At 41.8% G+C, this 27,825-nt stretch overlaps 1 protein-coding gene across 4 annotated transcripts in view; it reads right to left on the bottom strand.

The window, feature by feature from the left end:
• Positions 1-22,894, bottom strand: part of foxp4 (forkhead box P4) — a 191,745-nt gene extending 168,851 nt beyond the window's left edge. For 2 of the 4 annotated variants that reach the window (XM_046384177.1, XM_046384178.1), the window contains exon 1: positions 22,499-22,893. The gene's annotated coding sequence lies outside the window, so the exon portion shown is untranslated. Of the gene's footprint in view, positions 1-22,498 lie in introns of all 4 variants that reach the window. The other 2 variants (XM_046384179.1, XM_046384181.1) reach the window with 2 other exon arrangements.
• Positions 22,895-27,825: the final 4,931 nt, after the last annotated feature.

The raw sequence follows: 27,825 nt of genomic DNA, 5'->3' as shown, positions 1-27,825 counted from the left end.
TTTTGATTTGATTGACCTGATTCATCCAATTGCCTACTCATAATTCATTAATTGTTACAGACTCTCTCTGCGCCTGCCTGCACTTTTAATGTGAATGAAATTAATTTGCTTAAGAAAGAGACAAGACATACATTAAACAGCTGAAGATGAATTTGTGTGACAGCATTTTTGAAAAAAAAATCTACAGATATTGCAAAAATATTGTTACTTTTCTGGCCACAGTAACTGGATAGTGAAAGAACAGGATGCTTCTTTAGGTGTGTGTGTGTGTGTGTGTGTGTGTGTGTGTGTGTGTGAGAGAGAGAGAGAGAGAGAGAGAGAGAGAGAGAGAGAGAGAGAGAGAGCAGATGAGAGCAAAGAGGAGGAACACGAACATGAAGGAACATGAAGAATGAGTAAAGAAGAAGATGGCAGATGTTGATTTCAAGGTGAATTCAAGGGAATACAGCTAAATGTTGTATTTTCTGATATCTGAGCACAAAATTTCATTTTACATCAACCTAGACACTGATTGGGGATTTAAAACAAATCATACAGTTGCACTCTAGTTACTGAAACATCAACATCATCACGACAGCATGACCGAGCATGCACACAGTGAACACAGGTGAAGGACATGACAGTGAAGTGGAATCTTCCAAAGTGCCTAAAGTTCATCAGGCTTTCTCCCAGAATGTCATTCAACGGGGCTTAGCTGGCTAGAAACGAGGATGTGGACAGTTCAGTTCACACACGCAACAGCTACCTCCATCGGTACCTAATTACATCAGTCTCGAAAACCCCTGTGCACAAATTATTCTGCTGCAGACCACAACTTGATGCAGCCTATTTCAATTTAATAAGCATGCTAGCCTCGGGGTTTATTAGCATGAATGTGTGACAATAATGTTTTTCGTTGTGATTACTTTCCATGTGAATCTTTATATCTAAGCTTCTCTCCACGAGAAGCAGTATGTTCATTTTTTATTTTTTTAAAATAAGAACGGAACGCACTTAATTTAAAGTGTGCGGTTTCATTGAACTGTGGCACGGCGCCGAGTGATGCCATTCAGCAAGTGTGGCAGACTTTAAGGAGCTGATCTATTTTCAGAATCTTAAAAGACATTTTTAACAGCATGCAGTTCACAATCATTTACTGTAATTCTGTTTGTGGGACACTTTAATGTTTTCTTCGACCAGTCATTTGAATAATATGGGATATTCAAATGGCTGTTCAACATATTGATATTTAATAAGCAGTCACTGTATTTCAAAAATTACTGCACACAACATTTCCTCGTGTTTCAATTACAAACTCAGTTCCACTGTTCCAACAAAGAAAACATTTTTCTTCAGCGTTTAGTGTCCAATGCAATTATCCTGAGGGCTTTATGACCTCAAGAAATGAAAGATTTTAACTTATTTTTTGTTTGATGGATAAAAGAGGAAAGCTGCAAAAACAATAAAAGATTTTTAACATGGGTAGGATATCTGAAGATTCTGAATTATCCATCTCACGGTTATCCAATGAGGGGTTGAAACTCTTGTTTGAAGAAACTTCTGATTGTTTCGCCTCTCATCCAAGGGGTTTCTTCAGTTCTGATTGTTGAGGAGATATTTACCTTCTGTGGTGTTGTTATTAAGGTCCCTGATATCACCAGCAATTTGTGGATTTTGGAACAAATGTGTGGCTCAACACAGGAGGGTCAATTCCTCAGGGAAGGATTCAACAGTTTACCGACATGTGAATGATAGGGGACACTCTTTTGAGGACAACAACATAACTATTTTGGATAGGAAAGACTAGGAGGCTATTTATGTCCAATTAGAATAAAAATTCCCCAATAGGGAATGCAAATATTAATCGTCAATCACATAATATGAGCTCATGCTCAACTGAGAGGTACAAAAGCACCTGCAAGTGAGAAACCAAACATAGCAGGAAGCAAAGAATGGCACCTGTGTCTATAGAGCTAAACATCAAGAGCACAAAGCCGCCACCATGCGTGAGAGAGTTAATGCCAGGCAAGCAATGAGAGGGCTTTCACAGGTAACTACACTCTTCAAGTCGACTGCATTCAATTCTTGTGAATCACTCTAACTTTTAAAAAATCGTGTGAAAACCAGGGGAGGGACTGGCCCTCTTGTGATTGGTCATTTTCAACGTAATCATAACTTCCTTGAACTCTGATTGACACCTCCTGCAAATCCCACAAATCAAAGAGAGCTGAGGCAGAGCAGCCAGAGGAGATCAGAGGGAAAACCAGAATACATTTGATAATACTTTATTTAAAGTGGTGTGCATAAGACTGGCATGACACCTTTCATGAATGTTTATGACCATGTGTCAGTAAGGGTCATTTGGTCAGAGTCATTTTTAATGCAAAGCTTACATTGTTTAAGATGTTTCTGTTATGCACACCAAATTCAAATAAAGTCCTACCAAGTATATTCTTCTTAAAAGGTGATCAGGTGTTTTTTTGTACACGAATCAGTGAGATCAGAAACACTGTGCTAGCTGCACCTATCAATTTTCCAGTCTAATTCGCCTCTCATTTGTGGTCTGATAAACAGTAAGTTCATCAAATCCAGTGCCCTATGACATTAGTTTCCTAGTTTCATCTAACATAGATTAAAAAAGAAAAAAAAAAAACAAACAATAAATGCAGTCAGGAATGACAAGCCTCTGTCCAAACTGTCAGCCGATTGCAATGATAATAGAAGTTGTCGATCAAGGTTCAAGGAGGATGTGATTGCGGTGAAAATGACCAATCATCAGCGTGCCGGTGCCTCCTTTGGGTTTCAGCCACTACATTGTCAAAAGTCGATTAGGATGAGCAGAACTCAGCCACGACAGCAGAGTTACCTGCTAAAGCACGTGGGTCCTCCAGAGACAAGCACCAAGCAGAAACTCTCTCACCCACTGAGGACATTTTGGAGGCTTGCCGTTTGGCCTCTCACTATGTTTTGTCTCCTGTTTGCAGCTGTTAAAGAACTTAAAATTGTGCAGGAGGCAGTTAAGACTGGCAAGTGTGAAATATTATATATATAATCATATATAATTGGCTTGTGAGCATGTTTTATTGTACTTGATGCCCTACTTTGGTGGGTTGTGTGGCCCCTGTCGCTCCTGTGAATCCTGCAGTTTTGTAAAATGCTGTCTGACTGACTTGTTTGCACTACATATGCACATACAATATACAAAGGAAAAAAATGTACTGCTTCGAGACAAATAAAGTATCTCTCTAGCGATCTTGATTTTCTGTGTAATTCCTGACCTACGATAATTTTAATCCCCCATTTTATCACTCTCCTTCTCCTTCCATTTCCTCATCTCCTTTATCTTCTTCTTCTCCTCTTGAGGATAGCGGTCCATGCTGAAAGCTGCCATGTTACCTAGCAGGTTGTTCAGCTTTCCGCTCTCAGTCAGATATGCATGCACACACACACACACACACACACACCCAGTAGCAATTATGGCAATCAGCAAGCCGACCCAATTAGTGTTTCCTGCTTGTTAAGCCCTAGGGGTTGGCTGCCCGACCACCTCACTTTGCATAACTTAATCTGCAATGACAGGGTGTGACACCCAGACTTCTGACCCTACCAGCAGCTTGTGTGTGTGTGTGCACGCATGTGTGTGTGTGTGTGTGAGACCCTACTAGTGTTCCAACCCATGTGTGGTTGCAATTTACATGCACCAAATTGCTCCCAGGCTGAGCAAGCTTCAGCCAGGCCTGTGAGTTCTGGATCCAAGGGAGGAGCACTGTATCTGGGTGTGATTTTGCAGCTGCCTCCCTTCTCCTGTGGGTTTCTCCTCTGTCTGAGCTGGTTAAAGGCTGATGGACAACTCTGTTAGTATGCATCTTGTGAGGACAAGCAAAACATGATCTTTCCTGCAGCCCATAACACCCATCAGCTGCGTACACTCTCTCTCTCTCACACACACACACACACACACACACACACACAAGCATACCATACTCACACTCAAAAAAAAATACTCCCACTGCCATGTTCAAACTCAGCTACTCTGAGCAAGTGCCGTGATCGTAAAATTTGTTTCATGGTCAAACACTTGTGCTGTTATGAAGTGTACCAGCAGCCCTCCCCTTCTCAGTGAGTGGTTGGCCCGTGACACAGGTTGCTAGGCATTAAACCTGACAGAAACCATGGTTACTGAACACAAAAGAACTATTGTGGAGGTGTGTTTGATCTGTGTGTGTGTGTGTGTCTGCATGTGTGTGTGTGTGTGTGTGTGTGTGTGTGTGTGTTTGAACTCAGTGTGAACTGCTTGGAGTCTGCGGAAGCTTTCTGCGAGGGGAACAAAAGCCCAGTGGAGTGTGCGAGGGTGGCCATCACCCTGATTGCAGAGAGAGGAAGCAAAACAACAACTTATATCTCCTTCAGCTCTCCGAGTTTCTCTCCTCTCCCTCTTTTTAATTCTGTGTTTTGCTTTCCTTGACTAATTGTTTTTTGTTGGGTTTTTTTTTTCTCTTCTTGAGTTCAAAACTGGCAGAAGCGAGGAAAGCGTAGCGGGGTGTGTTTTGTACGAGTATCTCTCTGGTGCCTATTCCATTAAAGGCAGACTGATAAACAGGCTAGGATAATTAAAGGGGAGTGATAAATAGTGCTGCCTTAATTAAAGGGGAGTGATGAGGACACGTGTCGAAATGTTTTGTTAGCGGGCCGACGGACAGATGAAGGAGGAGAGTAATTGCTTTGGATTAATTATTTGGATACGGGCGGCGAGAGGGTACACACATCTCTTGAGGGCTCTTTCAGGATGGAGGGATGGAGAGGAGGGGGAGATGAGAAATAAGTGTGGAGAGTAGAAGGCTGGTTTCCAGGAAAGATTCACCGGCATCCATCTCTCTTCAAGCCAAGAAGAGCACAAAAATGAACATCATCCACAAGGGAGTACAATGGCATATTGGAGGGATGGAAGGAGGTGCAAATATTCTGACATTAATGTGGCAAATTTACAGGAAAAAAAAAAAACTTCACAAGAATTTACAAAAAAAAAAAAGCTGGTTGGTTTTTATTGGCTCGTGTCAAGGAAACACATCACTTTGCCAAGACCACTGGACCACCAGTGGACAACCTAATCTTTGGAGTCTCATACTGAGTTTGGAATTACATGTGTACACTGACATTTGTAGGAAAAAGGTTTGAACTTGTTTTCTTTTCTGTTAATTATCAGTAGATATCAGTCTGTAATACCTTTTGCATAGTGATGTATCTCAAGGCAGGTAGGAGCTTTTAAAAAAAGAAAAATCACATTTGAGATGTTTTAGGGTATACAGAGTGTCATTTCAAGTGTCTGATGGAATCAAAGTAACCAAACAAGTCATCAGAAAACTGATCACACTGTTAGACTAACCCACAGATTACAATCCAGCCAGGTACTGCTATACACAAGGTAACTACAGTTACTGCCTTACAGGCCATTTGTACAACAATAGTAATATAACAGTAATATTAGTGTTGGAGTTTAGTAGATTTGTAATCATCCACAGACAATTTCTTGCATTGTATTAGTAGCAATAATAACATGAATATTTTGGAAGTCAATCAAAAAAGCAAAATGAAGACAAACAGGCACACAATAAATTTGCAAGTCCTTACACTCTACACAATTTCAATCCTTATAATCCTAAAACTGAAACATTACAAGAAAAAAGTGTTAAAATTCAAAATAAAGTAGTTTAATTCACACTTTTCTCTTCTGATCTTTATTGTAAAATGTTAATTAAAAATTATCAGTAATTATTAACATCTGAAATGAGAGATTTTATCATGGATTTTTGAGCTATACTGCCCAGGCCTACCTGTTTTTAAACATTAGCAACCATCTGAAAATCATTTCCAAAAGAAAGAAAGATAATAAACACTCAATAACTAATCAAAAGACTTGTTTCTGAATTAAGCAGCCACAGCACACTGGAACAATATATAAAATATGAAAACAATCCTGCAAGGATAAACTAAGCAGGAACTATTCAACATATGGTGTACTATGAAGAATGACTCAATGGAGACCTTTACTGTAATTGACAGTCAAGTTTCTTATGACAGTTTCTATGACAAAAATGACAGTAGGTCAGTAACATATGAGGGAACCTTAAAGTACACAAGGCAAACACTTACATCTATAGCAGTCAATTGTAGATCATAAATTATACGACAACCCAGTGACAACAACTTAACTGAAAACATATTTCTTTGCTTCCAGATGAAAATCATGTATTATCATGGAAACTTGAAGCAAATCATTCGTACAGAAACGATGTTGTATTTGTTTAGACAAATAGGGGTCTGATCATTATGCCAGCTGTTTTCAATACACTTCAATATGTCCCCCTACTTGTTAAACTGTTTTTTGTTTTGCCTTTTCCTGTTCTTTGGGAGAAGATATAGCAGTGCATAACGTTCGATCTTTGAAAGGTTATTCCTAAATTCTGTTGGTTTTTTTGTGTTTAATTTGTCAAGGTGCACATTCAAAGCTCTGGTTCTCCTAACCAAGCCCAGAAGTCAAGCACGCATGACCTACTCTCTCAGTAGTATGCATGTGCATCCCATTGAAAAGCTTGACTTCACCATTTCCTTTTAGCACCGGCAGTCGGGCGCAAAGGCTAAAGAAAACTAAAGCACATACGCACACAGTTCACCACGCATCCACTTGGACACAAAAACATCTACCTCATCTCTCCACCTCCAGAGTCTGTCTGTGTGTGTGTGTGTGTGTGTGTATGTGTGTATGAGCAGGTAGAACCATCTGTGGTGTAGATCACAGCCAGATGTCCTGGGCTCCGCCACCAGCCAGATCACCTTACATAAATACTTTACCATGTGAGGGAATCATTTAGCCATATTAATTGACGGTAAACTTGCCCTGGAACGAAGGCCCCCGACTCCTGCAGACACACACACACACACACACATACACACACACACTCCTGCATCACAGGTGGGTTCCTTCACTCACAGGAGCAGCGAGTGGGTAACTGGTGGTAACCGGACTCTGATCAAAAGGAAGATTGACATAAATAAAGAGCCTGCAGGAATGCATTGTGCAAACAAAATATGAGCTGGGCCCCAAAACATTCCCTGGAGGGGAGGGCTGCTTAGGAGGAGGAGGAGGAGGAGTGAGAGAAGGGGGGCTGTTTTCTTTTTTTTTATTCCCTCTTGAACTCAAGTCTCCGGTCTTTCATTTTGGTACATCCAGATGTGTCTGAGCATTCACAGACGGATTAAAAAAAAAAAAAGAAAAAAAAAAAGAAGCAAAAGCAGACCAGGTGAAAATCGTGTGAAAATGGGAAAGAAAAAGGTAGATGTGGTAATGTTCATTTTTGACAGCAGGAGGCCCATCAAATTTAAACTGAAGGATTAAAAACCATGTACTTCAGGGCATAGCGGACTGGGTTTCGCCCCTCTAGTGACAGTCTAGTGTTTTGCCACCTATTGTTGTCACTTCTAAACAGGACCAAACCTTTTTTAGCGGGGGAGTGATATTTAATCCCCTGCTTACTGAACCTTTGATATGGTAGCCTTCACCCATGGGTCTGTAAGGTTTATGTACACACAGACAAAGAATGGCACACACACATTTGTGCACACACAACAAAAACCTGTCTGGAGAGCTTCCATGTAGCTACTGGTGTCTGTTTGTCTCCATGTAAGGCTTTAAATCTAGAGGGGAAAACAAAGCCCACGTAGACGTACACACACAGCACTGTACACATGGCCATAACACTACCATAAGAGGAGTTTACAGCTGGCACTGCAGGGTCACTTCAACCAGCACTGGGACATTTTTAGGTTTTCTTTCCAAAACAGAACCAGAGACTGTATCACTAAAAAGACTGTTGCTAAAATCGGCCGCCCACGCACACAAACACAAAAAGACTGTACCATCGACTTTAAACAAAACTTCATGCATCTCATGGGCTTCTGTCACAAGATAATGGATATTAAAGTAAACTTTTTTGTTGTACAATTGCTATGTGCTTGTTTCACTGTGTGGGTTTCTCAGGTTCTCCTGTGTGTGTTTGCCTCCACATCCAAAAGCATCCGGGACAAGTTGATGAGGAGAGGAGAGAGAGATAATGGAAAGAGGGAGCAGATAAAAGGCAAAACAACAATAGAGAGATCACAACATCTCCCCTGACAGTAGGTTGCAACCTCAGCTCTGTGGGGAAAACACACACTAACACAGTCTTTTTAACTGCACAGAAGAGACATTGCACTCTCAGTAGGGACTGAGAGGACCCACCGAGTGTCTGAAATGTAACTGTGTGTTTGTGATTTGTGTGTGTGCGCCCCACAGCAAGGTATCCCATCCCTCCAGGTGAGGTGAGGGGTGTTGAGGGGCAGGGTGAGACAACAGGGATCCCGCTGGCAACACCCTGGGAGGAACCGCAGGGTGTTGCTGTTCCCACAGAACTCAAGGAGGCAGAGGACAGGTGAAAGAGTCGGTGATGGGAAGAGAGAAGAAAAAAAAATAAAATAAGATGTAAGCAAGGAAAAAAGCAGGAGTTGGGATCCTCCTCTTCTCCTTACCTTTACTCCCTCCCTCTGCGTAGGCCGTTCATGTAAAAAAAACAACTTTGATGGAGAAATAGAAAGCAAAAGGCAGGAAAGGGCTGAATGAAAGGAAAGAAAAACAAGGAAAGGTAAATCTAATTACAGAGGCCAGATATGGCAGCGACGTTAGTTAACACTGAGACAATAAACACCGCTCCCATGCAACCACGCCGTGTGTTCATGTGTGTGTGTGTATGTTTCATGTGAGTGATAGGGACCAGAGGAGGGCAACAGGGAAAGACGAGCCTATGTTTGTTTGTACACGGCTGTTTCTCAGGCCCTTGACACTGGAATTCCAGAGTCACACACACACACAGACATACACGCTGACATTTCATAACCAGTGAAGGTCAGATCTCAGCACACACCCTGTGGCTAACTTAAGTCCTCACTGCTACACATAGGCTTCAAACAGACACGCAAATATATCAATGAAAAACACGTACTCAAAATCTCTGAGACGTTGTGGGTATGCCGACATGTTAGCCTTGACACCCAGCAAAGACTATCAGCGGAGAAGGTTTGAAGGGTTGTAACCGATGCTACAATGTGGAAGGTGGAATTACAGTTTACATAAGACAAGGAGTTAATGCTGTCTTCACATCACAGCATTTTTCAAATGGTAACGCACACTTCTCTTTACCAACATACAGCTCAGCTCACAATGCACGAATGCAACCAAAACACTTTAGAGCCCACATATTTCAGCCTTACTTGTCCACTTTACTCACCTGTCTTTAATAGAGCTCATCAAAGAACGAACATATGTGGGTCACTTAGTGTTGCATGTCTCACTTAGTTCTCTGCGTTTTTATTATTTCAATGTAGATGTAGCACAACGTACCCAATTGCAGTCTAATTTAAAGTACTTTTGTTTTATATTTAGCCATAAGTTTAATTTGATACATCATCATTTCATCAGTTTGAGAGTGATCCACACTTTACTAAACAATGACATTTGTGTTGCATTTGTTAAGTTGAATTTTTGAACAAGTAAAACAACTATTGAGAAATACAAACTCTACCAATTACCAATTGTAAAAATAAAGTTGCAGAACAGTCCCTGTCTGAGCTCGTGCCTGCACCACGCTGTCTCTCCCCTCCTTCTCTCCTGCTCACACTCATTCCTGCCTTGAATGCTTCGATATGTTCACAGCAGGTCTTACTCAATAACACCTGCCTGCTTTTCTGTGCGTTCATGTATGTGTGTCAGGCATAGGAACCCCCAGTCTAACCTAAACACTCGTGAGAGGAGATTTTTATACAGACAGACATTCAAAACAAACCTCTGCCTCAGCCACTATCTGTCCATGTGGACAAAGTGAGACGTTTTAAAAAGGTGCTTTAACAGCACATCAGAAACTGAATGCCTCACAGACTGCTGATCCACTCTGTACACACACACACATAAACACATGCACGCTCATAGTCCACCCACCCCTGGTCCCCCATCCGGGAGGTCAGAACAAGGAGGGAGAGGTGGGCAGCATACCGCTGTATTAGTGCACTTTTACCATGGATAAAGAATGGCCATAAAAGGTAAAACCATCCTGCTCGGACCTGCTTACTGTAAACAAGCAGAGAGCAAAGTGGGGCGGCGAGAGATGCCGTCTGAGAGGTGCAGAAAGTGAGGAAAGCAGCAGGGTAGGGGGAGGTGGCAGAGGACTGGGTGGACTTTTCATATTTTGTTCACTTCTCTGATTAGGATATTGTTTAAGTTGTGATAGGGCCAAATTTCCATAATATAAAATGTTTTTGCAAGAATGTGATTTCTAACAATTTGTCAGGACTGATATGATTATTTTTGCCAGTCTCTACATGCTATTTTCAGACACCCTACTTGTAGCCAATTACAAACAACGCTCCGTCCCTTTCCGTTTTCTCTCTTACTTCTGGCTCATACAATAAAGCTCAACAGTGAGGTTATAGAAGTGAAAATCTGCTTCATGTTTCAAATCTGAATCAAAGATCCAAAGACTTACTGGGAGCTATGAGATTATGAAACAACAGAGTATGGTCCTATGTAAGCTACAAGTCTGGATAATATCAATATGGTTTGAAAATAAAAACATGTACCACATTACCCACAAAGTTTAAGTGTAACAATGATGTATGTGATTGGTGGAGTTCGCTGTTATGGAAATATTTACCACACCTGCAAAAGTCAAGTCAGCTAGTGAGTCAGTGTGCCACAGAGCAACCATGATTTCCCTTTCAGAAGTGCTGTATTTTTTGAGTTATGAGGAAAAGCATGTCCAAAGGGATGAAAATCATTAGAAGCTCCAAGCTAGAAGTTCTGCAAATTCTAATTTCAAGACACTGCTTGTTATTTTAACTGCAGGAACACATGCAGGACTTTGATATGTCACGTTCTCAGTATTTAACGCTCCGAAAGTCCCATCTTCCGAACATTCCTTCAAGATTTCTCATCCCTCAGCAGGTAGTGTGCATATGATGGTTAATTAAACATGCCTGGTGTGTCGGGCGTTAGCTGCAGCTTCAGATTACTATCGCAACACCACCTTCAAGTTTCCCACCACAGCACTTTGTCAAAATCATGAAGAAAAAAACTCAAGACATGTCCATCTTAAATTTTGGCTCCTCAGAAACATGCCACCTCTCTCACGCTCACACTTGCAGAAAAAAAATGTTTTTTTGATGTAAAAAACAGCCTCTACTATTGGTAGATTAGAGTAGAAGTATAAGTAGTAGCAGACATATTGAAGCTAATGCTTGAATCTAACATCAAACAATCTAATATCTTTAACACAAAATGAGCAGCCTCACTCACTACAGCACTGACTACAGACCTTTTTAGTGCCATATGTATACTGTATTTTTGCCCCTACATCTATTTTTAATTGTTATCAAGAAATCTATCAATGTTTTGATAGGAGAATGTTTCTGAGAGCCAGAGAGACAGTTTGACTCTGAGTGAGGTGGGGTTATGTTCAGCCATGTCTTCTTCTCCTAATTCACTTCACAGGCACGGTTTCAATAATTTCCCCTCTTTCAATATGAATGAACAGATAGAAAGATAAATAAATAACACACACTTTTAATAGTTAAATTGCACTGACCAAAAGCATTAGATTTCAGAGGAGTAATAGCTTTTAGGGGTTTTTTTTCATATTATTTTTTTGCAGTTGAAAAGGCCTGGGCAAGAAATTTGTATATGCACACACACACACACACACACGCACACACACAAGTTGGCTGGGGGCGGCGTAACAATGCAAAGTGGAAAAACATGAGTCGGGCTGCTGAGCGTGAAAAAAATATGCCTTCAAATGAATAGAGTAAACCACAGCAAATGAAGAGATGCATCAAGGTGGAGGAGGATGAATGAGAGATGAATGGAAGCAAAAGGGTGAAACGGGGAGAGGCTGATTTGCGTAATCCCATCGTGGAAATTGACTTTTAAATGCAATATTCAATTTCCGCTCTCCCGGACACGAGAGAGAGCGCGGACAGCTTTTTTGGTTAATAATAATAACAAAATAATGTACTTGAGACATAAAAGCAAATAGAGGAATGAGGACAGGCGAGCTTCAGAGGGTAGAGACACATTTCTGCAGCACACAAACAAAGTACGACAACCTCTGCTAACAAGCCTGAGAGAATTAGTTCCACCTTGGCCGCTCAGGTTTCACAATCAGAGGCAGAAAAACACTCTGAATTTCAATAGCAGTACAACAGTCACCACAGATAAGCAGAAAGGACAATGGTCTATGAATGTAACCGATTCATGCGGTAGTTGCTGTGTGTGTTTGGCCAACCACGCAAAGCTAAAGCTCTGCCAACATCAGTTAACAAGATGATGTGTGGAATAAACATGTTCAAGGTGATATAACAGGTTTTGGTGGATCAGTTCAAAAACGTCTCTGAGATGACCAATAATTGCTTAGAAAACATAATCAGCTACTGAAACTCATAGTCACTTTCAGATTACCAACCAGAGCATTTAAGAATGTGTGTATGGGACAGTGTAGTTCCCGGTGTTGAACAGTTATTATAGTTTGATGATTCTGGTTGCTAATGTTTGTTCTGACGCACTCAAAGACCGCAAAATATCTTACAGTAGGAGTGATGGGGCGTCAACACTAATGTGGTGCTGCCACTCAGAGACAAAGTCTACAGCTACAACATATTGGAACAGATTGGAATGAAGCAGAATAAAACACACTATACAGAACACTGGACACTTGGACACCCTCTTATAAAATTCTGGTGTGGTATGGAGCTGTTTTTCAGGGACTTGGCTAGGCACCCTTACATACATACTCTTGATGCTTCAGCATATCGAGACATTTTGGACAATGCTATGCTGAATTTGTGGCAACAGTTTGGGGAAGGTCCTTTTCTATTCCAGCATGACTGTGCCACAGTGCACAAAGCAAAGTCCATAAAGACATGGCCGCATGAGTGTGGAAGAACTCGACTGGCCCACACAGAGTCCTGACCTCAACCCCATCAAACACTTTTGGGATGAACTGGAACAGAGTCTGCGAGTCAGACCTTTTGGTCCAACATCAGTGCCAGACCTCACAAATACTCAGAAAATACTCTTGTGGAAAGCCTTCACACAAGAGTGGAAGCTGTTACAGCTGCAAAAGCAGCTTCATATTAATGTCTCTATATTGAGAATGTGATGTCATTAAAGTCCTTCTTGGTGTAATGGTCAGATGTCCCAATATTTTTGTCTATATAGTGTCAAATGGAACGAAACAGAACAGATTGGAATGAAATTAAAAGACAGTAATGAAAAAAAAAATACAATGCAACATAACAGAATGGAACAAAAAAGAAAAGAAAGGAAACTAATTTCAAGGGGATAACTGACTTTTATGTCTACACAAATAAAAAATGTCCAGAGTTCGTGTAAACAGCGCAGTACAGACATGCATTTCACACTGTTCATGAAGTAGGATAATCCCATCATCTGCACGCCTGCTCTCAGCACATATTAAATAAAGAACATGAATTCAAAAAATTCTATGCATATATGGGAGCAAGGTAAAGGTAATGAGGTCAGAGATGTTTAAAGATGTTCGGCAGCTATTGTTCCTTTCAGACTCAATTCAGATGGAAGCCCTCAAATTCAGCTTTGTTAATACAAGACTTTAACTTACAGCAATAATTTGAATTATTTCCACATCAACAAATGCAAAGTTAAACAAAGATGAATCAACTGAAGCGTTAACAACTGCCATCTGCACATGCAATGTTGAAAAGGTGGGAAAGTTCATTTTCTACCACAAAGAAGAAGATGTGTTTTGATACTCCCAGAAAAAGGAAAGAAAGCACTTGTGCATTATTTTCTCACAACTTTCATGTGTAACCCTACTGTTTATCTTGCATTTATGCACATTATTTACAGTATTTACTGTATTTTGGAGAACACAGAAACTTTGTAAAGAGCAGAAGCATTGTTTCATTCTTTTATTCATTCTTTCATTCATAGTCAACTGGGCCGATTATCAGTTCATTCCTCATGTGAACATAATCTTACTGGTTGGATAGGGCACCTGTTCACTCTAGTGGAGGTCTGGAAGAGGTTTTAAACTAACCCCAACTGTGCTGGGAGACAAGAATGAGCTGTCAGCTTCATACTCTACCAATCAGAAGAAGCAGTTTAGAGGCTGCCCAGAACAACAGCAAACGTGGTACTAATGTGAGTTTGGCCATGACTAAATTTAGAAATTATCGCTTTATTGAATAGTATCATCACTATCCAATTAAATGCAAGCCTCTCCAAGTATGGTGATTCTTATATTTTCAATAAACTTGAAGGATTACATGCTTTTTTATGTCTTAAGAAATTCTAATGCCACTAAGGCTCACAGAAATCTTTTCAAAACACAATGTGTTATCCCAAAAATGCATCATTAAGTTTGAAACAAGCCTGTTTTCTTAGTTCCTAAAAAGCTGATGAGTGGTATACAGAGTGTTCATTGGACAATCTGAGACATTATCTGATAAAGGCATTGAGTCAATGCAGTGAGTCTGAGGTGATATTTTGTACAGCGAGTCCGACAAATAAGGCGCACAGTCTCCGACTGGTCGGCAGACTTAACCAAGGGGTTGCTGGTAGTTGGCTAACAACCATGCTAACAACATCAACATGGCTCTCTGTGTATGTTTTCTCTGTGTTTTTGTGTGGCATAGGCGCTCCTGGGCTCCTGTGGCTGGCACATTTGCTCATCATTACCTCATCAAGCTGCTGGCCACTATCCACTGCGAAGGTCCACGTCCGCCAAGAGACTCCTGCTGAGTAGGTTTCTGAATTTAAGTTAAGCTCAGTGGGATTCTTGGGCTACATCACCAGGACTAGGCAGTTGAAGACGGATCTTGAGAAGATCAGAGCAATGGCAAAATGCCATATTTCTACCACTGCTTCATAAGAGACAACAGTACAGAACAACAAGTCCTTACAGGTTTAGCAAACTACCGGCTCTCACAGGTCTTGCAGGCCTAAACTGCAGAAACACATCAGTTGAACATCAGCATATCAGTCTCTGGGCCCTTTAATTTGCCATCACTTACTACCCAGGTTCCAAAAATATTATGCCAGACATCCTCTTTCCAATGATGAGTCCTCCACCAGCAATGACAGTAGTATCCAGCAGTATCCAATAACAGTATCCTGTCTTCATCCTGTACAGCAGGGGTCACTGGAAAGCCTTTAGTCAAGCCCTTGGTACCACCATCAGCCTCTCGTCTGCACTCCACCCTGGACAGACAGAGCAGGCCACTACCTTCTTCCTGCTCACAGAGTCCTGTGGCTGGCACACCTGCTCATCATTACCTCATCAAGCTGCTGCAGTATCTACAGCCAGGCTCTCTGCTCAGCCAGTCCATTCACTCGCCTACAGTGATTTCTCTGTGCCTGCCAACCTGCTTTGTTGGGTTATCCTGCCACCCTGCCCACTCTCTGCCACAGATCTCATCTCAACTCCAACCAAGTTTTTTGTTAAACCTTTTAAATCTACTACTAAGTCTTGAGTATTGCATTTGGGCCCACTTCACCACTAGTCTTAACAGAGGGACTACTTGTATTAACTACCTAGCATAAGCCACTTGAATAGTTCTGTACCAATTATGTAATGTGGTAAGATGAAATCCTCAGTATGGCAGAGAATACATTTCTAAGGAGAAACATTTGATTCAATAGTTCTGCTTCAGTTAAAAGAATGTTTTAGTGTGCAGTTATCCAATTCACATCCCAAGGGCATGTTGTCAGTTCAAGCTTGACAGTAATGGATATCAAAAGGTGATACACTGGTGGGTGTATTTTATGAAACTTTATGTAGTTAATTTGAGATTCTTGGAATTTAACCTGGAAATAATGTGTATCTCTGCATATAAGCAGCTTTAACCTGCTGAAAGATGTTCCTGTGGAGTTAACACTTAAACACAGGTGCACACTAGGCCTCAATCACTTGAACACAAACTCACACACACATACAGGTCCCATAGTTCTAGCTGTAATCAGTGTGTTTATATGGAGTGTCAAGAGACCCGGGTCACTCTGACAAAAAGCACTGGGTGAAATGAGGAATGCCAAGACAATGCACTAAACGTCGTAGACCTCATCATCAGTCTCTGAACACACACACGTACACGCACACTGACGTAGTTGTCCACTGCCGGTCACTGACGAGGACTGATAGAGTGAACGGAGACGGCGACAGAGGAGTCAAACAAAGGAGTGAAATATGAAGACAGGAGGAAACAGAGAGCCAAAATAAGAGAGGAGGAAGCAGAAGGATGGAGCACAGGATGAAGCTGACAGATATTAAAACAGCCAGAACACACCGAGAGAGCTTTCCCTTCCTGAGAGCTAATATACAGAGATTAGTGGGAGGGTGGGAGAGAGAGAGAGAGAGACGGGGAGTGAATGCCTCTCTTTAAGAAAATCTTAAAGCTGCACAAAGAAAAAGAAACTTCTTTAAACCCACACCTGCCTTATCAGTCTTCCTTCTCTCTTTTAAATTTTCTAAACTAATTCCTAAAAAACTTACCATGTCACATCCTGCCTATTAAACTGCCGTTCAGCAGTGAAAGTATATGATTTACTCACTCTTAAGTACATTTTAGGATGATACAGCTGCTATTAAAATAGGCAAAATGCATATATACATACACACACAAAAAAAGTGTGTGTGTGTGTGTGTGTAAATCATTGCAGTTCTTTTGCTGTAAAATCCCCCTTTAAGCTGCTGTGAAAACAAGGACTCTTCCACCCTACCTCCAGCCAACAAATAAAGGTGTAATTGATGGTCACCAGTTAGAAGTTGTTTTATGTCTCGGCAGGACAGTCATGGCAGTGGAATCTCACTGACTATTTTCACCAGTTGTGTAAGCCTCACAGGGGATTCAAGGTAAATTTGAGAAAAGCTGAAAATGTATCTTTTTTTTTCCACTGTCTAGCTCACTGCACACACACGTCAACATACTGAACACACACACACACACACACACACACACAGGCACAAAAACATAAGCAACTCCTCGGCCTCCTCCAGTATGTGTGGGTAGGGGGAAGGAAGGTGGGGGAAACTAATATTTCTCTTGAGAGAGATTGATGTGATCTGTTCAGCACTTCATTGTTTGAGGACGATTTGAGCGAACAGCCTGTTCTCAGCAGACCTGGCCCTGTTCGTGTGTGTGTGTGTGTGTGTGTGTGTGTGTGTGTGTGTGTGTGAGAGAGAGAGAGAGAGAGAGAGAGAGAGAGACAGAGAGAGAGTCAACAGCAGACCATGAGCATTAAGGAAAGAAATTGCTCTATTATTTTAGTGACTGCAACAAATCAGTTGGTTCACCTTTGTCCCTCTCAATTGTTGGAGCGCACATGGACAAACTCAGCCCGCACACACGGGACTGGCTGCTTGTTCGTGCATTGCATAAGCCCAGCCGTGTGAAAAGACCCTTTCACATCCACAGATAAAGGGATGAAGGGTAATGAAATGTGTATACTTTATTCGCTAATACACTTGAGCTGTCCTTTCATGCAATTCACCCAAGCGATCGCTGAGGGAAACGACAACACGTTCACACTCTAAAACATTACTAAAAACATTACGAGACTGATATGACAGCAAAACTTTACTCCAATCATTGCTTGAAACATTTACTTATAGTGTTGCCATTATGTAACCATAACAGACATCCTCTATCTAATCAGAGCTGGCCACTCACCCAGGCAATGGCTTGAGAATACTGTGATTGAGCATACGGTAAAGCTTTACTGCTAAAATGTGGCCTCATATTGCCTCCATCCTGTCTTATTGTCAGTCTCTTGTAAAAAGCTACTTTGCAACGTAAAATATATATCTATATATATTTTAATTTAATTTACTTTATTAATCCCAAAGTGGGAAATTACTTCTCTGCATTTAACCCATCACTGATTGAAACACACACATGCCACATGCATTGAAACACACATTGAGCAGTGGGCTGCATCAAGCACCCGGGGAGCATATTGGGGGATTAAGTGCCTTGCTCAAGGGCACATCAGCCGGCTAATAGCGGGTGGGGACATTATCACTCCACCACACTCAAATTTGTCCTGCCCGTCCGGTGGGGGAATCGAACCAGCGACCTTCCGATCACAACATTCTCCAACCTATAGGCCACGGCTAATAAGAAATAACAACGTGTAGAGCTATGGCGCACTAATGGTATCGTAGGTGTGTAAAAATAGTGGCTTAAGTTATGATAACCGAGACATATAATCAAGTGCAGAGCTGACAGGTTATGCTCTTAATTTCTGAAAGAAAACCATTAAGCAAGCGGGACAGTCACTTCTCTACTGTGTCATTCAGGTGGTATTGATCAAAAATGAAAGCTGCATGATGAACAGATATCATGGGAGTGAATGAGAGGGAGCCCACATCCCTGTTGTGTGCCTGCAGAAAGAAGGTTTAGCAGGACAGGATTATACCTGTGCAAATCAGGGAGCAATCACACTAGCACCAATTTCTGTGAATGGCTTCTTTCCAGTATCTCACAACTAAAAACTGTCAGTCTAAAAGTTGTAATTTTTTTTCCACTGACAGCACCATTTTGTCTCAGAGTACAAACTACACTTCACAGTTGCAGCATAAAGACCCAGCTGCCTGCTTTTCACTTAGGAAATATGAGTTCAAATCATCACATGAAGAATAATCTTTATGTATGACCTATACCGCAGCCAACCACAAGGGGGATTCGCTTTTGGGATGTCCTCCATCTTTATTTTACAGTCTATGGGAGTCAGTCTATGAGTTGAACATGATTCTGGTTTGGCAGTCAAATGCGTTTAGCTGTTCACAGATGAGTGGAGATAAAGAGGAAGGGCATAATCCTGTCGGAAATTTGATGCAACTGCATGATGTTTTGTCGTTTAAGAAATCACCGTTGTGTGTTGAATTTATAAGCCATTCAAAGAGATCTAAAACTCTCCTTAAGATAAAAAATAATTGGTAAGGAATTAAAGCACAAATGACAAGAAAATACAAATTTTACAGTAAATACAGTAAAATGACAAGTATAATAACAAATAGTGTCAGGAAAGAGACAGAGATCCTGTTCAGGATAAAAATGAACACTGTCTTGAACAGAGATTGTATTTAGGTTGTTTCCTTTATGCCTGCTCACATCCTCATTTTCTTCTCTTCATGTAACAAAAGAGTTTCTTTTTTTGCATCTTTTATTTTATCAGTGCTCATTGTTTGTGTTCACAGTGGCACAGCAGTCAAATTTGCTGCTGCAGTGTGTCGGGATTAAAAACCAGCTCGTTCGAGGGTCTCTTTGGCACAACAACCACTGGATGGGACAACAAAATATCAAAGCTTTATTAATTAACAACAAAGAATACAAGGGAGTATTTTACTCTGTTTTGTTACAAATCAGTAACCAAGACGTGTGAACTGAATAAAGAGTTGTCTTCAAGGTGGTCTGCAAAGAAAAGCAGCCTGTAAGTCAAAGCAGTTGATATTGTAAACAATATGGCAACTATCTGTCAGGAGAGTGTGTGTGTCTGTGTGCGTGCGTGCATGCGTGTGTGCGTGCGTGCGTGTGTGTGTGTATAGCAGTGGATCAGAGTTTGGCAAACAACAGCACCAGCTTCTGCTGTAGTGAAGATATTTCTCTATGAGAAGCAGATGAGCTGCTGTAATTTTTGACTGTTTTGACATTAAGACAAAGGGCTGGTGATTCATCTTTTATGTTGCCAAATACGACTTATAAATCAACAATGTATGTTTCAACTGGTCTCCACTGTTTATGAATGCTATTGTTTATAGAAGTACCTGGTGACAATGTTTTGAAAGGCAAATCTAAATAAAATGCATGATTTTGCCATTATCATTTCACTCTTTGCTTGAGTACACTATATAGACAAAAGTATCCAGACACACCTCTTTATTGGGCTGTTTTTCAGGGGTTGGGCTCAGCTCCCTTAAAAATCTTAATGGCCTAATGTCTTGGTATGCTGACCAAGACATTTTGGACAATGCTATGCTTCCAACTTTGTAACAACAGTTTGGGGAAGGCCATTTTCTATTCCTGCATGACTGTGCTCCAGTGAACAAAGCAAGGATGTCACAAATGCTCTACTGCATGAATGGGCAAAATTCCCACAAAAACACTCCAAAATCTTGGGGAAAGCCTTCCCAGAAGAGTGGAAGCTGTTATAGCTGCAAAGCCATCTGTGTATTGAGAATGCTAAGTCATTAAAGTCCCTGTTGGTGTATTGGTCAGGTGTACTTTCTGTCTATACGGTGCATTTTAACACCTTGGGTCCAAACTGTTATTTATCTGCACTAAACAGAACTGACATCAGATATGTTAGTACTTTGTTAGAACTTTTAAAATGTGATATTTCATTTTCCATCTAAGTATTTATGAAATGTGCTTAGGATGCTTCATCGTACTTTACGAGGAGCACTTCAGATGAAGTGTTGTTACTTTGTTCTTTTCTCAGACGCGTCAGGATAATGAGAGGCGTCAGGTTCCATCAAGCAGAAGAGGACAGGTCCACATTACAGATGCATACATCACTGCTCTCATTTCAATGTAATAACACCTGTCGGGCGTGATGAGGGGGGAGTCATGATGGCTTAGTCTGAGAGCAACACACACACACGTGTGCATATACACAAGCAAAATAATGAAATCAACAAAACACATATAACCACAGTAGATAGATAGATAGATAAATAGATACTTCATTGATCCCGAGGGAAATTCAATGTAAACATTCATTCTCTCAGCTGCATAACAGCTTACATACACACATTAGATTAGCTCTAAAACAAGAGGAAACTTCATCTCTATTGTCACATTCCTATTTCATCCTATCCTATCCTATATCATCCAAATTATAACGACATAAATAATTTGCCTTCTAGAAAGATGCATGTATGTAAGTAAGTGTTTTCTGATCTGACAACCCCATCTGCAGACATAATTTGTGAGTACTAAATAAATAAATAATTCTGTTCTGATTTTCTGTCACAAAAATTAACTTACTAAAGATTTGAAAAAGATGCTTTGGACAGGGTTCTGGCACACGTAAAGCATAGGAACCAGCTGATCTTTCAGAGGGGCCAGTGAAATGAACTCTGAATCTAAGGGCTAATTTCAGCAGTAGACTGGTTCGGAAGCCAAGTCAGGCAGGTCCTCTAAAGAAATAATGTACATAGCAGGGCACTGGGTCATTTTACCAGCAAGGTTGACATGTATAAATAGGTCATAATGTTCCATTGTGGCCTAGGGCAACAAACCACATGACATTCCATTAGTAAACAAGAAATAGACAACAGATTTACACTCAGTTGCCGATTTATTAGGTAGAACTAGATAAGTTGATAAGTTGGATAAGTTGAATGCAACAGCCATCAAGTTCACCCACACCAACGGAAAGTTGGGTGAAGCTTTTAACTCCACAGAGGAACTCTGTTTGGCTTTGAAACTCAAGAAGTATTTGATTTAATTTTCATCTTTGGGCAGACTGTTCCTTTAAATAAATCCTGCATTCATAATTATCGGTTGTAATGTGTTGATTCAAGTTCTTGGCCATTGTGGGGTTTGCAATTTGTTGTACTGCTGAATTGTACTGCTTCATACTGAGATGTCTTTCTGTTATTCTCTCTACCATCGCTGATATAAATGGATGTAGTATTAGAAACACCACTCAGTAATGATACCCCATAATTTAAAGCAACTGCATCACAAACTACAGTTGACAAAATAACCGTGAAGATGAATCGACACCTCTCTAAAAAAAAAGTGTCCAAACAAAAAACTGATCATTATAACCTTTTATAAAGGAGGGATTTACAGCAGGGCAGTATTAGACTCCATTTGTTTAATCCAGCGTGCATGTTCACATCAGTATGTTCACATTTGACAGATCAAGTTCCTCTCGGCATACAAAATATACAATACACAAAACTTAAAAGATTGAACAGTGAAAAACAATCACATATTGAAAGTTTTCCATTTACTACTGCATGTATCAAATGCATGACTTACACACTTCTATCTATATTAATGACACACAAGAAGTAGCCTGCAGCGTTAAGCTCCGTGCTCCTCATACAGCACAGCTTCAAAACAAACAGGAAAGAAGAAATTTTCAACCCAAGGGACCTGCAGCAGACTTTTCTGCACAGACTCTCTCTCAAATCACTCGCCATCAGCAGGACACTGGCCAACCGATAAATTCAAAACTAGAACAATTAAAAATCACTCAAAGACACACTGTAACACAGCGAGGCCCCGTTACTATGTCCAAGAAAACAAGATGCAGTATGGCTAAACAAAATTACCTCCGGGTTTGTCTCAAGGAGTTAAATACGGACAGACGGCCGTGGAGAGAAAATAAAACATCAGAAAACAAAGCAGCAAGCAAGGAGACAGACAAAGGGTGTATTTGACTCACGTTATTTGATGCTGAAGTCTGTTCTTCTCTCTGTCATGTAGTTGAATCATCCATAATGTGTCGGTCATTTTTGGTTTATTGACAGAACCAAGTCTGCTAGCTAACACGTAAAAGGAGCTAATACCATTAGCAACGCTGTAAAACAAGCTAACTTTTCCCGTTGTTTAATTTAAATGAGCTTAGCTTATAGCTTTTGTTGCGAGGCCACAAGCATCACAAACTTAACCGACTTGAGCTTCTTTTGTAGGGACTTGTCTCCTCAGCTTTGAATGTTTGTTACAAAACTGCTTTTAATTCAAAGGATGCCAGCTTCACCTTTCTGCTCTCCGGGACACTTCGCTAAGGCTACGCTGTTTGATATTTAACATTTAATGTTGTTTGTTGTTTACCAACATCGACGATCCGGGGGTGGCGCTGTTTTACGCATTTTAGAAAACATAGAGAAATAATAGAGATATGGCCTAAAACATCAGTCTAAATTTATTTATTTATTTTCACATGTAATATTTTTTTTTTATTTACACTAAGCTGATGTCCAGATAACATGTCCAGCAGAACCAATAATATCATTAACTTAGAGTTGGGCTTGTGGTCACCCTCTTTTACCTCTGTTTTGGTCTCTTCCAACACAAGAAGAAAATATCTGAAACTTAAGCCACTAAAGCATCCACTGTGTTTACCAAGTGCAGTTGCTATGTGTCCACCTGTAGCTGATAGTCAGCATGTTGTGAACAGTAGGGTTTTGTGTGGTGAGTCCTGTGTGCATTTTAGGGTGGCAACAAGGAGGGCTAGACTTCCTGCAGGGGCGCTGGCAACCCCAGGATTTGAACTGTTTGGGTACGTTTGAAAATTTTATGATCATAATATGGCCAACTCAGGACCACAGGTCAATTTGTTAGGTCCTATTTATAAACCCATCTCTTTCCATTCTCTTTCAATGCTCCAATCCCAGTAGAGCCAGAATTTTGACAGTCATATATACAGTTCAGGATGCATACAGTAAAAGCATGAATCTACAGATCATCTACAGAGAAAGTTGTTTGTCAAGCTGTTTGTTGAAGACATCTTTAGACATATCTACATCTACATATCTATATCATGCCTGTTTAAACTGAAGCAGTTAAGTCACAGCTGCATTTTGAAATGCAACATCAATCCATCCATTTTCTATACCGCTTATCCGTCAGGGTCGCAGAGGGGCTGGAGCCCATCCCAGCCGACGACAGGCATCCTGCCTGACATTCTGGACTGGTTGACAGTCAATCGCAGTGTCTTTGTCACACAAAGACAAACAACCACACACACACACACACACACTCAGGAGCAATGTAGAGTAGCCAATCAACGTATTCTTTCTGGAAAGCAGAGTACCCGTGGAGAAAACCCACATAAGCACAGGGAGAACATGCAAACTGCACACAGAATGGCCCAGACCGGGAACCTGTGTGTTCAAACCTGGAAGCCTCTTACTGTGAGGCGACAGTGCTAACCACTGCACCACTGTGCCGCCCCTGAAATGCAGCATAAGAGGCTGAATCACATTTTGAAAGGCAAATAAAAAGCAGTCCAGTCATCACTACTTGTCCAATGAGTAATACTTTGGTTTGCTCTTCAGTGCATTTCCAACACTGGAAATTTAGTTTAATGTCTCTCTATTTTTTTTTTTTTTTCACAAACAAGTAAAGTGAAATAAGTTTCCAGCAAGTTAGTGGCAAGTTTAATAATGTGCTCACATTTCCAGTGGCAGCAGCAGTCTCTGCCATGTGTTTAAAAAATCATCAAAGTCAAAATCAATGGAACAAACTTCGACTAAGATATAAGACATATGCTTCATTATTAAGAGACTGGATCTTGCTGGGGTGACTTGAAGTGAGGTAAATGGAATAAAACAAGGCTGGTTTGCTAATGGACTTCGCACTGTGGCGCATTGGTTCATATCAGTCAGTCACTGCTTGCTGCTGTCACAGGTTTTAAGCTTTTAACCAGGCTGTACACACCAGGAAACAAAACTCCCCTTCAGAAACATCAGAAACCAGTAAAATGTGCGCAGTTTTCTCTAGTAGAGTTGTAATACATGCACACTCACACTTTACACACAAAAGCATTCACACACACACACAGCAGAAGCAGTAGAACAAGGCATTACCATAAATTCATTAGAGTGGTTGGGCAGTATTTATAAACATGTAGAGATGTTGTTTACAATGTCTGACTGGATGGATTACACTTCTACACAGACAAGTGAAGGAAACACTCTCAATATACACACTGTTTACACTGGGGGAGAGAGAGAGAGAAAGGTTTGAGAACATTGCTCCACGAGGTCCCCGAGTGGCATGTTTTACAGAGCGAAATAAACATCCAATAAAATAAACACCACTCGGCTGTGCTCTGCTGCACTCTGCTGCCATGTTCTGTCCTGGGACAGCACAGAGAGACGTGTGAGTGTGCATCTGCCAGCACTGCATGCTGGCATGTGTACATGTGTGTCCACAGGTGTGAGAGGAGAGGAGAAGGGGAGAGGGGAGGAGAGTGGAGGAGAGGAGAGTGGGGGAGAGGAGAGGGGATTAGAGTGAGGGAGAGGAGAGGAGAGGGGGGGTGAGGAGAGGAGAGGAGAGGGGGGAGAGGAGGGGAGAGGGGATTAGAGTGGGGAAGAGGAGAGGAGAGGAGGAGGGGGTGAGGAGAGGAGAGGGGGGAGGGGGGAGGAGAGAGGAGAGTGGGGGAGAGGAGAGGGGAGGAGGGGGAGGATGGGGGTGAGGAGATGGGGGAAAGGAGAGGAGGGGGAGGGGGGAGAGGAGGGGAGAAGGGAGGAGAGGAGAGGAGAGGAGAGGGGGGGAGAGGAGAGGGGGTAGAGGAGGGGAGAGGGGATTAGAGTGGGGGAGAGGAGAGGAGAGGAGGAGGGGGTGAGGAGAGGAGAGGAGAGGGGGTGAGGAGAGGAGAAGAGAGGGTAAGAGTTGAAGGAATAGTAAAAAATTATTAAAAGATTAATGAAAATTAAAGTAAATTACAGTTTGTTGTTTGTTGTTTTCCCAGCTTCCATTCGTTATGATAATCTAACAGGCTGCTGGTGGTAACTTCATAGAGGTGAGAATGATGTCATCTAACTGTGATCTAACTCTCGAAAAGAAAGAGAATAAGCTTATTTCCCAAGATGTTGAATTTCTTAAACTCATTACGATAGAAGGTTTTCTCAAAAAGTGAAGGTAAGCTTCTTTTTTTTTAATTTACTCATCATTAGAAATGAAGTTATGACAGTGTTAGTTGGTTGATTTTTTTTGTGTTTGATTTTTATTTTGTTTGATTCATGTTGACTGAGTCATCCGTTCAAGGTTACATAAATAATATGCAACATCTAGTTGTTATTACCTTTGAAACCACAACATTTTGCTAAACAATACTAAAATACAAGCGTTTTGTTTGAGTTAGCGGTGGTATCCTTGACATGGAGTGTAATAAACCATACGAGAGCAAAGGTGAGCAGAGAGGATTTGCAGAAAAAGCGATAAGAGTGTTGATGGAGCAAGAAAGACAAAGAGATCTGGAGAAGAGAGGATGAATTTATTGCCTTGTGGAGAAGCATATAAAGAGGAGATGTGAGGAGGAGGAAGAAGGGGTGGGGGTGAGGGGGTGGGGGTGGACGGGAGGGAAATCAGACAGGTTGGACTATGAGAGCACACACAGACGAGCTCTGTTTAATGTCTCGCTGACATTTCTGTTCTCCATCTTCTCCCCACCAACCCTCTCTCACTGGAGACGAATGGGTAGAGAGGAAAAGCCAAGGGAGAGAGAGAGAGAGAGAGAGAGAGAGAGAGAGAGAGAGAGAGAGAGAGAGAGAGAGAGAGCACAGACAAGAGACTGGGAGGAGAAGCAACGCTCTGCCTGTACTTCACTCAAGGTCACAAGCCCCAGACAAAGTCAAGGGTCAGGGTTCACAGGAGGGCCAGCCAACCAGGAGGTGGGCAAGTAGAAGAGGGATCGGGTTTCACTCCCTGATGATCCTGCTCCCTCCCGGTTCAACTTGCTCCGCCGTCTTTTTTTTGCTTTTGCGTCTTCCTCACAGAGCACCTTTTTGCATTTTTGATAATGTCGCCTCCCAGAGAACTCACGAAGCCTTTCGAATGAGAGGCGAAGCGTCTTCAACAACCTAACAGAAAATCCGGTTCCCTTTGCTTCTGACATGAACTACCATGACCCGGATGACTGAGAACCTACATAGACATGCCTTGTTAAGAAGTTATAAATGCATTATAAGGTGGAAAAAAACCCGAGCAGGGCTATTGGAGTTTCTGCAGGGCAGTTTAGAGGCTACCTAACAGTTCACTCCCTGAGTCCTTGAGTGGATTCCTTCTGGATTCCGTCACTGCATTAACCCACTCAGTCAGGGCTACATGCATGTGTGTGTGTGTGTGTGTGTGTGTGCATCATTGAGGCTTTCGTTCACTGTCACTGCTCTGTGTCTGGTGCTCATTTCATTGCTCTAAACCAAACCATCTGTGTATTCAATGGCTGGAATGTTCTCCACACACACACACATACACACACACACACACACACTGTTGCTGCCTCCACACCTCCCATCCATTGACCCAGCCCTAAATGGTGGTATCCATATCAACAGATGAAGGATGTTAGCCACCAGCTTCCTTACTGACCCTCATATTTATACATTAGCTCCGTCAGCTCTTTGCGCGGCGGCAGGCAGAGTGCTGCCGCTCAGCTGGGTCCAGTCCTACGTCACACATCCACAATGAGATGATAACGGACAGGAATCATTTTTCCTGCCCTCTATTTCCCCGTTTACTGGTGATGGCGCATCTGCCCCCCACTCACTGTGCTGCCGTTTTGGCCGTCCAGGGGAGTGTGAGCGGGTCAGTTGGCTCGAGTCGCGCAGCGCAGTGAGCCGCAGGGACAACAGGCAGCAATGTGTAGACTCCTGGCCAGGCCTGAGAACACTTCACTAACCTGATCAGCACCAAGACAAATAGAGGGGTGATTGCTTCCCCGTGGCACATCTGGCTTCTCTTAAAGCAGCGGGAGGGGAGAAACAGGCGTGTGTGTGTGTGTGTGCTTTTAAAGGCTGCCACTTTACATAGGGTATTTCAAACACACCACTGACTCGCCGACCAATTACAGCCAATCGGGGCTGTCGACCCGGCAGCTTTCGCCCGTCAATAAAAACATTTTACTTGGGACTACTCAGGCCTCTTTGGACCGCAGCCTGGGCCCAAACAAATGGCTCACGCGGAGTTCTGACGTTCCAAAACGGAAGCGGGAGAAATCCAGCGCCGGGGGAATAAAGATCTCTGTAATTTAACAGAGGAAACCGA

Source organism: Scatophagus argus, chromosome 3 (genome assembly GCF_020382885.2).
Source record: "Scatophagus argus isolate fScaArg1 chromosome 3, fScaArg1.pri, whole genome shotgun sequence".
In the NCBI taxonomy this organism is placed as follows: Eukaryota; Metazoa; Chordata; class Actinopteri; family Scatophagidae; genus Scatophagus; species Scatophagus argus.
The sequence above is the reverse complement of the archived record's forward strand: the minus strand, read 5'-3'. Positions and strand labels throughout refer to the sequence as shown.